Source organism: Panthera uncia, chromosome E3 (genome assembly GCF_023721935.1).
Source record: "Panthera uncia isolate 11264 chromosome E3, Puncia_PCG_1.0, whole genome shotgun sequence".
NCBI classification, from domain to species: domain Eukaryota; kingdom Metazoa; phylum Chordata; class Mammalia; order Carnivora; family Felidae; genus Panthera; species Panthera uncia.
In genome coordinates this window covers 21,604,352-21,617,291 of record NC_064815.1, presented here as the reverse complement: position 1 = coordinate 21,617,291, position 12,940 = coordinate 21,604,352, and the positions used below count along the sequence as shown (strand labels likewise).

At 40.9% G+C, this 12,940-nt stretch overlaps 1 protein-coding gene across 2 annotated transcripts in view; it reads left to right on the top strand.

Moving 5' to 3' along the window:
• Nucleotides 1-12,940, top strand: part of AUTS2 (activator of transcription and developmental regulator AUTS2) — a 1,037,388-nt gene that overhangs the window by 387,482 nt on the left and 636,966 nt on the right. The gene's annotated exons all lie outside the window — the stretch shown is intronic.

Below are 12,940 nucleotides of genomic sequence, written 5' to 3'. Positions count from 1 at the left end.
AATAAGCTTGATAGCAGAACTGTCTGTACAGAGAAGTGTGATTCTGTCTGGTGCAATCAGGGAACTGCAAGTGAAATACAGTGGTGGAGTGTAACTTGGAAAGGGTAGAATAGAGGAGTTAGGAGAGGTAGACAATGGGGGAGGGAGGGTCAGAAGGAGCTTTGTGTTCTGTGTCACAAGGCCCAGACTGTGCTGTAATCATGTATCTTTTACCTGTCCTCTATTGTAATATTTATATATTCTTGTAAAGAGCCAAGTCAATGCATTCGAGATAAAATATCAGTTGTGTACAGTTGTACAAATTTAGTCACAAAACTGAAGGAGTAGAGTGGGACATCTAATCTTAGGGAGCATCGGAAAATACCTTAATGGTCTCTCATCTCAGAGTGGAACGTTTGCCTTCTTCAGCCAGAGGGATGGTGTGGGGATTGTTTGGAATGAAGACGCAAGAGACAGAGCTAATTCGATTTTGTGTTCTCCCTTCATCTTTTCATTTGAACAGAGAGACGTGTCTTTATATTATTCACTTAAATTACTGAACACAAACAGGAGCAAAATAATAGACACAGATGACTAAGCAAGGCCCATCTGCCCCATCTCCAACCTTTCTCTCCCTCCCCAGATTAGCAGGTGGCACCAGTTCTTGGCCAGTGTCTCTAGTTATCTTATTACAGGGGGTTGTTCATTTGCCCAACTCCTTTGAAACGACAACAAAAAATTTTGGTAATGACTGACTGTATGTCCATTGGCTAGAGCACCAATTCCTGAGGACCAGACAGAAGCTTGGCATTTGACCAGACTTCTGTATTTGTGTTAGGATGGTCTGGCTGACAACAGAAAGCCGGGTTGATTTAAGCTTGTGTTTTTAGATACTGGAAAGCTTGTTCACTGCTGGCTAGAAAAAGCTAGTCCTGACAAATCTCAAAAACTTACAAAAATAAATAAAAAAATAAAGCAGGGCTCTTGTAGATTTTGTCTGAGAGTGGTGATTCCTACCAGTGGTGGATAATGTATCGCTGGGTGACACGGACTGTCAATTTTGCATTTGACCTATCTGTGAAGGAAAATGAGTTTCTGACTAGGCCGGGCTGTGAAATATGACAGATGAGATAGAGGTTTAAAGTGGAAGAGTAGGTTGGAAGGACACCTGCCTACCGCCAGAGAATGGACCCAAGTCCTCTAGTGCAAATCGTACATTACAGTTTGTAGTGTCTTTGAGGCAATGTGTTTGGCTTAAGAAAAACAATATAAGTAAATTCTGTAACCTTGCACATGGGTCCTGGATGGTATTTCAGAACAAGTGATACAATAAGCAACGAGAAAAGAGTTACAGTGCTTATAGAGAGCCAACGTGAATTCACTAATTTCTTTTTTCAACACAATTCTGGGACAGGAACTCAGAGGCATGTCATAGACCCAATTTATTAGACTTCAGCAAGATTTTTGGCCTTGTCTCTCATAATCATTTTGTGAACAAGAAGAAGAATATAGGTTAGGTGGTATTATGATCATCAAGAGTCATAATTAATTTTATAACTATTTCCAAGGTCACTGGCTAAGAAAATGGATTTCATTCTGGTTTGAACTTTCTAGGATCATTGCAGAAATTTCTATCCTGGACTCTATCTTACTCAAGTTTTGTGCCTGTCTGGGATGAAGATATGGTTTCAAATTATGCACAAATAGGAAGGGTCACAAATAATGGAACATGGGAGAAACAGTACACAACTAGATTTTGACTATCTGGACAGTGACCAAAGTAAGATTTACTAGGGCTAAAGGTGAACTTGTGTTCAAAAACCTAATGGAAAAATTGAGAGAGATGAAGCTTAGGATTTTTAGCTGACCCTAGCCAGTAGTATACACTTGGCTGGCAGTAAAACTAATGATATGTTTGAATTCCTTAATAAAAATATAGAATGAGCAGGTGACTACTTTGTGTGTGTTGGGTAAGAGGGGTTAGAAAAATTGAAGGTAACGTTTGCCCAGGGTCACAGGTCTTGTTAATGTTCACATTGTACCATTTTGGCTCATTTCTAAATCCCTCTTAATCTTTAAGTTCAGAAGATCCAAAAAGCTGTGAATCAGTGGATTTAAAAGCTACTTTAAGAGAGTACAAGAGTAATGGGAGTGCCTGGGTGGCTCTCTTGGTTAAGAATCCAACTTCGGCTCAGGTCCTGATCTCGTGGTTCGTGGGTTCAAGCCCCGTGTCAGGCTCTTTGCTGACAGCTCAGAACCTGGAGCCTGCTTCAGATTCTGTGTCTCCCTCTCTCTCTGCCCCTTCCCTGCTCACGCTCTGTCTCTTTCTGTCTCTCTCAAAAATAAATAAATGTTGAAAAAAATTTAAAAAGAGAGTAAGAGAGTAAAACTGTACTCAAAGTAGGATCTTCTGATTATGATTTAAAGACATTTAATTTGTCATGTTAAAGTTTTTTTTTCTCTAATCAAGAAAAAGTCGTTAGAGGATGTGTGGAAAAACTTGGTAGTTACATGAAAGTTGGAGGAAATTGACAGAACAACTTTCAAGGAGTAAGCCATGAAGTTTGCATATTTTACCATATTATGAATTTTAAAGTTCGGTTCCATATGTATTTTTTGCTCACTCTACGTTGAATACACCATAGCCGCAGAGACTCAGAACTTATAAATGGCCTGTTTCCTATTCAGTAAAAGGTAAAAAGTAATTTAGGAGGAACTCGAGAAAGTTTCAAGGTTAAGGAGTATCAAATTGATTAGCAAGGCAGGCCAGGAAGGGTTTCTGATGGTCTTGTGTTTCACTGGTGGGAAGAGCAAGGACAGACTAGGATGAAAAGCGTGTGTGAGGTTTTGGAGACTTAGATGCATGATCTTTTAAAATTGGTTTTTGGAAACTGCTCGTCATTACCCACTTAGAACATCTTACTCGGATTTGAGCATAAGTTCTTTATAGTTCTAAAATTCATGTGGTACTTGGAGATCATCATTCTAATTATTATTTTCATCATCGAAAACTGGGACCTAATGCTTATATACTTTGTAAAGTGTTTGGATTTAATTTAGTTCACTAAGATTTTTGTACCCGTAACAGCCTTTCCATAGGTATGTAATTCTCTGGGGGTAAGAATCATAGTATACTTTTCATTTCTGCAGGGCCCTGGCACACTGCCTGGCACATAGTAGGCACCTAATAAATATTTATGAATAAGCACAAAGTAGTCTAGGTATTAAGATGAAGTCCTCATTGTGCATAGTGGAAAATTAAGTCTTTGATTGGTTATGTGACCTGGCATTTTGGAGCAGAGGGGGACCTCAGAAAGGAACACAAACAACTTTTTCATTTTACAAAGAGGAAATTGAGGCCTGCTAGAAAGGTGCTTCCTGAAATTTAATCAGGGAGCTGATGTCTGAGCCTGGAAATTGGCACATTGTCTCTCACTCAGGATCCACCGCTTACTCCCTTGCCTTCAGGATGAATTGGAGCAGGTAGCGTAGGGGGGTTGAAGCAGGGTCTTCAGAGTCTACGTGCATTTTTCTAGTCTGTTCTCAGGATCTAGCGCACATGCCTCTTTAGGGGTCTCATCTCTTATTCACAGGTGAGCACCAGTCCACGTTTTTGCTTGTAGCATTAGGTGAAGATGATGTAAACACTGTTTAAACCATAGGCAGTCCAGTGTCCAGCACAGACACCCTTTCAGGAATAATTTTGCAGCCAGTCTGTTTATCCTACGTGCTTTGGGGATGCCAACATTAGTGTGACCCCTGGCCAACTTCTGTTTTGTTTGTTTTCTGTTTCTGACTGCGTCTTTTCACTGAGGTTATTCACATAGTACTATTTTCTATGAATGTTTGGTATCTTGTTTTGTTTACCCAACTAACTAAAGTCATATGGCTTTTTGTTTTCTACCGATAAGGTCAGTTTCACATGAAAATAGAGATTTGTTACGTGGCTCTGAATTAAAGCATGGTGTTGAAATTGGGTATCAAACGGATTTTTCTCTTAGATACTATATTGAATTCAGGATGCTTTCAACAGTATCAGAAAACCTGCTTAAAACTTGCTTAACCAGGAAGAAAATTGACTGGCTCACATAATGGGGAGGTCCACAGGTGGGGAGGGCCTCAGGGTTGGTTGATAGAGTGATTTAATGGAGTGTCTCTCCACAGGTACCGGGTTTCTTTCTGTCTCATCTGTTTACATTCACCACATCCATGGCATCCATAAGCTGCTCATGAATGGCTACCAGTAGCAGTCAGGGTCACATGCTTGGCTCACGGCTGATTGCACACGGGCAGGAGCACAAGTGGGGAGATGGAGACACTGAGAGTAAGCAGACTTCTCTCCCAGAGAAGAAAAGTCTTCCCATCTGTCTCTCTGGACCAGTTTAGGGCAGAGGTATAAAAACCCTCACCTTGGATTGGCACATCCTGATTGGTGTAGGCCTGTGCCCCTGAGCAGTTGTTGGCAAGGGGGATGGGAGGACTTCACCAGTCCTGGGGCTGGAGTCTGTCCCTTAAGCAAGTGGCATGGTCCCTGCACGGTGGGGGAAGGGCGGCATGAATGTTGGGGAGTCAACCTCAGTTTCACTTTGCGTGAAAGGCCATAGTTAGCTAACGTTTCCTGTCAACAGCAGTACAGGCGCTCTTTGTTACGGTCATTACCTCAGACTGACAATCTGAGAAAGGTACAACAAATGCATTAGTTATATATTCCTCTTTCCTAACCCTTATTTATGTTTATTTCCACTTCAGTAAGTCAGAGGGCATTTAGGGAGGAAGTAATATGGAGGGATTGATCATTAAATAGTACCTTCAAGGGAACTTGGGATCTGGTGGGAAAGGCAGGAGAGAAACAATTGCCAAATAAGACTCTCTGTCAAGCGTGCATTTCAGGGATGTTGACTTGTAGGAGCTCAAAGCTAGGTTTGTGGAGGGGACAGAGCCTCTCTGGTTTCACACTCAGTGCCACTGGACTGGCTACTTTCCTTCCATACCCTGGGGTAAGTGAGTACAACTTAATGCAACATTATTTATAATTCGTGTAAATCATTTCAAGTGAAAAAGTTTCATCAAAGCGCTGAGCTAGTCAAGATTCATTCCTAATCCTTAAAGGAACTTTGGAGAGAGAAAGAGAGTGAGAGCAAGAGAGCAAGAGAGAGAGAGAGAGAGAGAGAGAAGGAGAGGTAGAAGTAAAGGGAGAGAGAGAGAGAGAGAGAGAGAGAGAGAGAGAGAGAGAGTGTGTGTGTGTGTGTGTGTGTGTGTCTGATAAGGAGAGTCCTGGGTGCTGTGTGTGTGTGTGGGGGGGGGGGGGGGGGGGGATAAGGAGGGTCCTGGGTGCTAAGAAGGGTAATACAAGGCAAGATGATATGAAAACCTAGAGGGACATATCTGAGTTGGATGAATGGGGAGTTATTGAGAAGAGGATGAATGTATTGTTTTAAAGTTGGGCCAATAGAATTTTGAAAGGTTAAATGAGGGTATTCCATAAGTTGACAGTAGTTTGTGTAAAGACCTTAGTATTGTACAATATGGAGTTTGAACATGGAGGGCCAGTTTGGCTGATGTATACGGCAAGAAGGGGATGGTTGCAAGTGTATCTGTCAGTACTGGTTGGGGTCACAACATGCCAAGCCCAGGATAAAATTTATATACATTTTGTTAGGCAATCGGGGAGCCATTTAAAAAAAAAGGAATTTGGGACTTTATTTAAATAATGCATTAAAACTATAGTTTACAGTTATTTTACTTTAATGTAACTTGCGCGTGAATAAGTGTTGTTGATGTGCTTGGCCCCACCCCACTGGTATTTCCTAGTAGCACATCTTATGATTCAGATGCCTGTTTCATAATTGATGTACTTTGCTGCCTTGTGTATTTGAAAAGAGTGCTGTTAGGAAGCAACAGAGTGGTATTAGGATATAAAAAGTAACAGAATACAGAGCAACCCTCCACACTTCTTGCCCCTTTGTGTACCTAAATGTAATTCTTAGGTTTATCTGCTTATGTTTTAAGAGGGAGGCAATGGCCATCATGTTCTATGAGGCAGTTAATTATTAAGGTTAGTGACATGAGAGTCTTTACGTACTTGGGAAGCAGACTAGCGTGCTGGGAAGAGTGGACCTGGTCCTGTCCATTTTTTTCATTTTTTTCCTGGTATTTACTGGCTGTTTTGACCATATAAACCATTCACTTCTCTCATCCTGTTTTATTCTTTATAAAATGGCGACGATTATTCCCTGCCCACTAAACACAACATTTATGAGGCTCAAAAAAGGGATTGTGTGTGGTGGCAATGTATAAATAATAAATATAGTGAACAACTGTACACATAGTGTTACGTATAAATGTAAAGTGAATTCTCTTGTACCTCCATTTTCATTTGTAATTTCGTATTGCTGTTCATTTATTCATTATTCAAGGATTTATTGACTATATATTGTGATCCATACTCCATTCTAGATGCTGGGGATATAACAGTGAACATAGCAGCCCAGAATTTCTGGCCTTGCAGTTTAGATTCTTGTAGGGGAAGGGAGACAATGGAGAACTAAACAAAATACAGATCATGCAAGGTACAGGCGTGACCAGTGGAGAAAAATTAAGCAGATAAAGGGAATAGTGAGCACTGAGGTGTGTGTGTGTGGGGGAAGGGCAGATGCAGATGCTGCTATTCAAAATAAGGTGTTCAGAAAAGACTTCACCAATCAAATAACATTTGAATGTTGATTTTGCATTAAAGATCTGGAAGGGCAGAAGGGATGAGGTCTGAGAATATCCAAGAGTAGGGAATTGTGGGCAGAGGGAACAGCCCAGTGCAGAGGCTCTGAGGCAGAAATAGCCTTTAAAGGGGAGACCAGCATGGCTAGAGGTCAGTGAATGAGGGGTTAAGTCATTGAAGTTAGGAAGGAAAGAAGTGAAGGGCCAGACCATGTAGAGCATTGTAGGCTACCATAAAGACTTTGGCTGGGAATCCGTAGGATGCTTTATTTACATTTAAAAGTGATCACCTTGCCTCCTCTGTTGTACCTGGGGACCAAGGTGGTAGCAGAGAGACGGGTTAGGCAGTGACCACACTAGGCATCCAGGTGAGAAATGATGGGAGCTTAGGTGGGATAGTGATAGAGGTGGTAAGAAGTGAGGGGGTCCTGTTTGGCAGGATTTGCTGCTGAGTTAGATGTGGGATGTGAGAGACTTTTAACCTGAAAATGTGCTATCCACCGATAGATTAATAAAGTAATTAAAGTCTTACTCTTTTGTCATAGAAATCAAAAGAGCCATTTGCAAATAATATCTCACTTCTGTTGAGTAGGTGTTACATGCTAGATATTACTGTAAATGCTTAGCATATCGTTTCAGTTCATTCTCATACAGACCTTATGATATTATCCTATTTTACAGATGAGGAAACCAAGGCATAGAGAAATGAAGTAGCTTCCCTAAGATTATGCAACTAAATGGAATTCTCTAGTCAGCACATTCAGCTGTTGAACTTGTTGTAAAGATTGTTTTATTTACAAAACATTTATCGAGCATGGTCCATGGGTGGCCTGGTCTGTAATTCCCTAGTACCTTGTTTATGATGCTGAACATATTGTTATAATTATTAGTTTTATATCAGAGTTCACACTGTGCTCCAAGCCCCTGTGGGAAAGGACTTGTGCCCCATTCAAACTTTGAATCTCTGATGTCTGGCACATAGTTGTGATTAACAGATTATGTTAAAAAAAAAAACAACAAAACAGTTCTGTTTTTTTAAACAAAGGTTAAAAAAGTTGTCAAGCATTGTGCTAGGACTGGTGTGTGAAGATCAGGCGGACATGACCTCTTACCTTGAGGAGCTCACTTTGTGTTGTCCTAGATCTGCCTCTCGACAGAGAAATTACCACCCGGAGGGCTGTTAGAACACACATATATTGTTGGAGTTCAGGGGCAAAGATTTACCCTCTCAAGGAGGCAACTTTGGGAGGCATACTGGAGATGGAACCCAGCCTGGGTCATACAGGCTGAGCTGTCCTGGTGAGGGAGGAGAGGGAGGGGAAGTCGCGGTGCTCTTCCAGCTGTGCAAGATCACATAGAACAAGAAAGACATGACGGAGCCTAAAACAGATGCCCCGGTGCGATCCGTGGCATCAAATAATGTTTAACGTTTTACTCAGTGTGATAGTGATATATTTCATGTGCGTATTCCAGAGTTCTTAGGAAATTGTTCTATGTGTTTAGCGTATAGGGCAACTCTGAGTGAGAATATTTGATTAACATTGTATGCCAGTCCTTTGAAAGTCCGACACTGCACCGTGCATATCTTTCTTTTAACATCACCCTGTCTCTGACTCCATAAACCCGCTGTTGAAGGTGGAGAGAAAGGCACTCCTGTGGCAGTGTTAGTGCAGTGGGTGGAGGAGCAGGGCACACCATTTGCAAGTAGCCAGCCGTCAGTTAATGCAAAGGGCCCCCCTTCCCCAGAACACCGCTCATCATAGGCTCTTATTCGTGAGCTCCTTAGAGGTTCTACTCCATATCTGAGGTTAGTTTAACTACCAAATGACAGAAAGCAGAGCAGAGGGTACATTTTTCTTGGAAAAAAAAAAAACCAACCGGAAAAAGTTTCACAGGAGCTCACGTGTTGCTATTCGCACACTTTTTTCTTGACGGCTACACTTAAAATTCATTCCACATGGCCTCCAAGAGAAAGGAGGTGGGGAGAAGCCTGCATTTGATAGCTTTGTATGTTCCCCCAAAGAAAGAGAGTGCTTGAAAAAAGAAAGGCAGGCTTTCAGATGTTGTCTGAACAAAGATATGGAAATGTGAGGCGAGAGCAGCATCTGGAGGTTTTCAAACACTGGAACACAGGCTGCACGCTGCTTTTGCTGTTGGAGGAGTGAAAAGCTGTTTCCTGTCATTTCCCATCTTGTCACTTCCAGGACCAACATCTTGCTACTTCTTGCACCAGCTGTTGTTGTTGTTGTTGTTGTTGTTGTTGTTGTTGTTGTTTTTTCACTCCGCAGACAGATGGCACAAGAGCTTTGAAAATTCCACACCCCCCCCCCCCCCCCCCCCCGCCAGTTCTAAAGAAGTTTGCTTGTGTGCTACCTTTATAAAATGATCCTGTGCCCCTGTCACTCACTTGATTCTGTTAGCAGAGTCAGGAAGGGAGCAGAGGGGATCCAGAGGAGACTTTTAACAGCTTGCGATTTCATGTCTTGCGAAAACGCTCCCTCCTTCAGAAACCTCACCTCTGTTGGTGCAGCCATTTTGTTTCCAGGGTTTTTCACCAAAAAGGAGGGAGGGTGGAGGGATTGAACTTTCGTACCGTTGCTTCTGTACAAACCCGAGATTTCTGACCATGATTTCTCTGTACTCTGAACCCCGAATAGCAGTTCTGACATCCTTGTTCGCCTCCCTGCATTTTAGCTGTAAGTGCAACTGGGTACAGGTGACAGCACCATCTTTTCACAGGCCTATGTATTTATCTTTCATTGTTCTTTTTACACCTGTTACTTTAAATATTTTCCTTGGATTCCTCAGTGAGGGTAAGAACTTAGAAATAAATGGTGCAGAGAAGGCCTTACACATCGAGGAGATACTTGGTGGAAACAACTTAGGTTCTGTTTAAAATTTGTATTTTTTGTCACAAGATAATAACCTCAAGGAGGAAGCCGTTCCTTTCTTTTTCTCACAATAGTAGATAACTTTTAATAACATTAAATTGCAACTCTAAGAAGTAACATATTCTCTGTAGAAAACCTAGAAAAAATGTATTACAGAAAAAATAAATGCATCCACAGTTTTATAGTAACTACTCTTACATTTGGTGAAGTTACTTACAGCTTTTTCCTCGGAGTCATGTGTGCATGTGTTTGTCTTGTATCCTTACAAACTTATGTTAGTACTTGGTCATTTTCCAGCGTGGATTTGGTGGTAGTGGGAATGGTCATGACAGTTATACTTGCTAAGATTATTGAGCACTTACTGTGTGACAGTCACCATAATAAATGCTTGACATGCAGTACACATTTCAATTCCCATGTCAATCCTATACAGTAAAGATTAATTGATCCTTATTTTAGACACTAGTGAAGCGAGGCTAAAAAACATTAAGTAATTTTCCCAAGCTCACACACTGCACAGGAGGTGACGTTAGGATTGAGGCCAGTCTGTCCCTGAAGCTCATGCTGTTTATCACTTGTACATCCTTTTTTTGAAAAGTCTGAATATTTCTAAGACTCTTGATACATATTGTGTAAGACTTGCTATCAATTCTCACTTCCCCCATTTATGAGAATACTTCCTTGCACAGATGTAGATCTTCTTTTCACAGGTGCTCAGAGTGAATGATTGCTCACTCGTTACCTTAGGTCTTCTCTGATTGCCGGAGAGATTGGACATTTTTCACGTGTTATTGATCATTTGTATTTCGTCTGTAAATTGTTCATGTCCTGCGATACTGCTTTTATTGACCACTTAAATTTTTTTTGGTACAAACTCGTCATTTGTTAAATATATTAACCCTTTGTCTTTTGTTTAAAGCATATTTCCTTCTTTTGCTTATTTGTGAACAAAATACTTATGTGAACGTTTTAAGTATGTACATATCCATGTATTGTTTTCTGTATTCCTTTCCCACAAATCAGTGATTTAGTTTGTTTTCCTTTATTTTATGATTTTATTACTTATATCCAACTTTTTCATTCACATCTGGAATTTATTTTAATATATGATGTGAGGTGAGACCCTGATTTAGTTATTTTATGCATACATAATACCGTTTTTGTTTTGCTAATCCATTTTTTAATTGTCAGACATTATATATTCTACCCCTGTGGTGTGCGTTATTATATTTCTTTTCTTTATTGACATCTGCTTAAGCTATCTTTTCTGTGTATGTGATCTGTCAGTTTTAATGCCCGTAGTATGTTTTAGTTATTGTAAGTTTGTAAAATGGTCAAGGAGCTTTTTTTATTGAAAGGAGCCAGATCACCGCATTAGAAGGTCCATTCCCAAAGCCTCAGTGTGGACTTGTCCTTGTTTTGTGACTCGGCCATGTCTCTAATTTAAATCTCATCAGCAAAATGAAAGGCCATAGTATGTGAATTCCAGAATTTTGAAGTTTTGAGATTTTAAAAAGTGAGACTTGTAGTTGATACCAGTTACCTCACCAGAATTTTTGCAGTTCTTTGAATTTGTGAAATCTACATATACATGATTTAAAGTACTCAGGATATTGTCCCTGGTTTTTGCGTTTCATGTTTTAACTATTTTAACTCACAACACGTAGGACACCAAATGGGTGGAGTTTTTTTTTTTCCATAGCAACCAGTTCTCCAGCTCTCCAGACACACCAACTGGGTGTTCCACAACGAAATCCTTTTCTGACACTAACTGCCTGAAGTGCGTGTAGGCCCCGCAGGATAAGGGGTCGGTCCCATGATACTGCCCCCACTTCAGACACCAGTCATAAGTCCCGGGTTGCCACCTGTGCTTCTGACTGATGAGCTGTAAATTTGGTGGTTGGCACGATGCCCTCCCTCCTCAGGTTTAATAATTTGTTGGACTGGAACTCACAGAACTCAGGAAAGCATTTTACTATTACGGGTTTGTTGTAAAGGACACAACTCAAGAACAGTCAACTGTAGTAGGTACATGGGACAGGTGTGGAGGGAGGGGCCCAGAGCTTCCATACCCCCTCTAGGCATGCCACCCTCCAGGCCCTTGGAAGTGTTCACCAACCCAGAGTTGCCTGAACGCTATTGTTTAGGGGCTTTTATGAAAGTGCTCATGAAAGTTTCATTACAGAGGCATGCTTGATTCAACCATTGGCCGCCAGTGATTGAAACTCTCCAGCCTGTGTCCCTTCCCCCACATTGGAGCTCAGGGGTATCGCTGAAAGTTCCAATCCTCTGATCGTGCCTTGGTCTTGGCAGCCAGCTCCCATCCTGAAGCTATGTAGGGGATTCAAGTTTGTCTGAGAACAAAAGACAGTCTATTATTCAGGAGATTCCATGGGATTTAGGAGCTCTGTGTCAGGACCTGTGGACAGAGATAAATATTTATTTATCACCATTCTATGAAGTTGTGAGTTTGTGGCAAATAATAACCAGGTAAATATGGCCTGTATAGACATGGTTTTTATTCTCTCCTTCCTTTGAAATACCTGATGGCTTCACTGGAGAAAAGAAATAAAACAAAATTTTCAAGTATAGGTGAAGTTTGCAAGGGAAGTGTGATATTTATATAAAGTTAGCATCAAAAAGGAACGATTTTGCTTGCATCACTGAGGAGACTAGAGATAGCATTGGTAAAACACAAGTGGGCTATGTTCTTTCAGAATTGCAGCAAGCCTCAATAGTAACTTAGGTGATCCCAAAATGTTACCTTGATTTTATTTAAGGAAAGAATGGAGTCTTGCTTTCCCAGCATGGTTTTATGTGCATATTAAGTACAGCTTCCCATGACCAAGGTCTTCTAGAATAAAAATAATGCCCTTTAATTTTGAGTGCTCTTTTACAATCTGAAAAGTGGAGGCTCATTTCTCTCTTTGATCCTCATAATCACACTGTGAAGTAGCTTAGTCCAAGATGTTATTATTACTACCTCTACTTTGCATATGAGTAAAATGAGACTCCTATTTAAAATACTCTCCAAAGCTCTCATGACTCGTAGGTGGTGGGACTGGCCTCTAACGTAGCTCTTATGAGACCTGAACTGGTATTATTGTGACTTGGTAATTTCCAAGCCCTTCTTTTTTAAAATTAAAAAAAATATTTTCAGGGATTTGCAAATCCCTGTTTTAGAGGTGCCCACCTCTAAAATATTAAGGAGTGTCTTTTAGGTGCCTGCCCAGAGTGACATATGCCAAAATATCTTTTAAACTGTGAAGTACTGTTCAGATGTAAAGCTTTCTCTGTGTTACTCCCCGGGGACCAACAGTTAGATACCTGTCTTCTCTGTTCAGTGTTGTATGGTG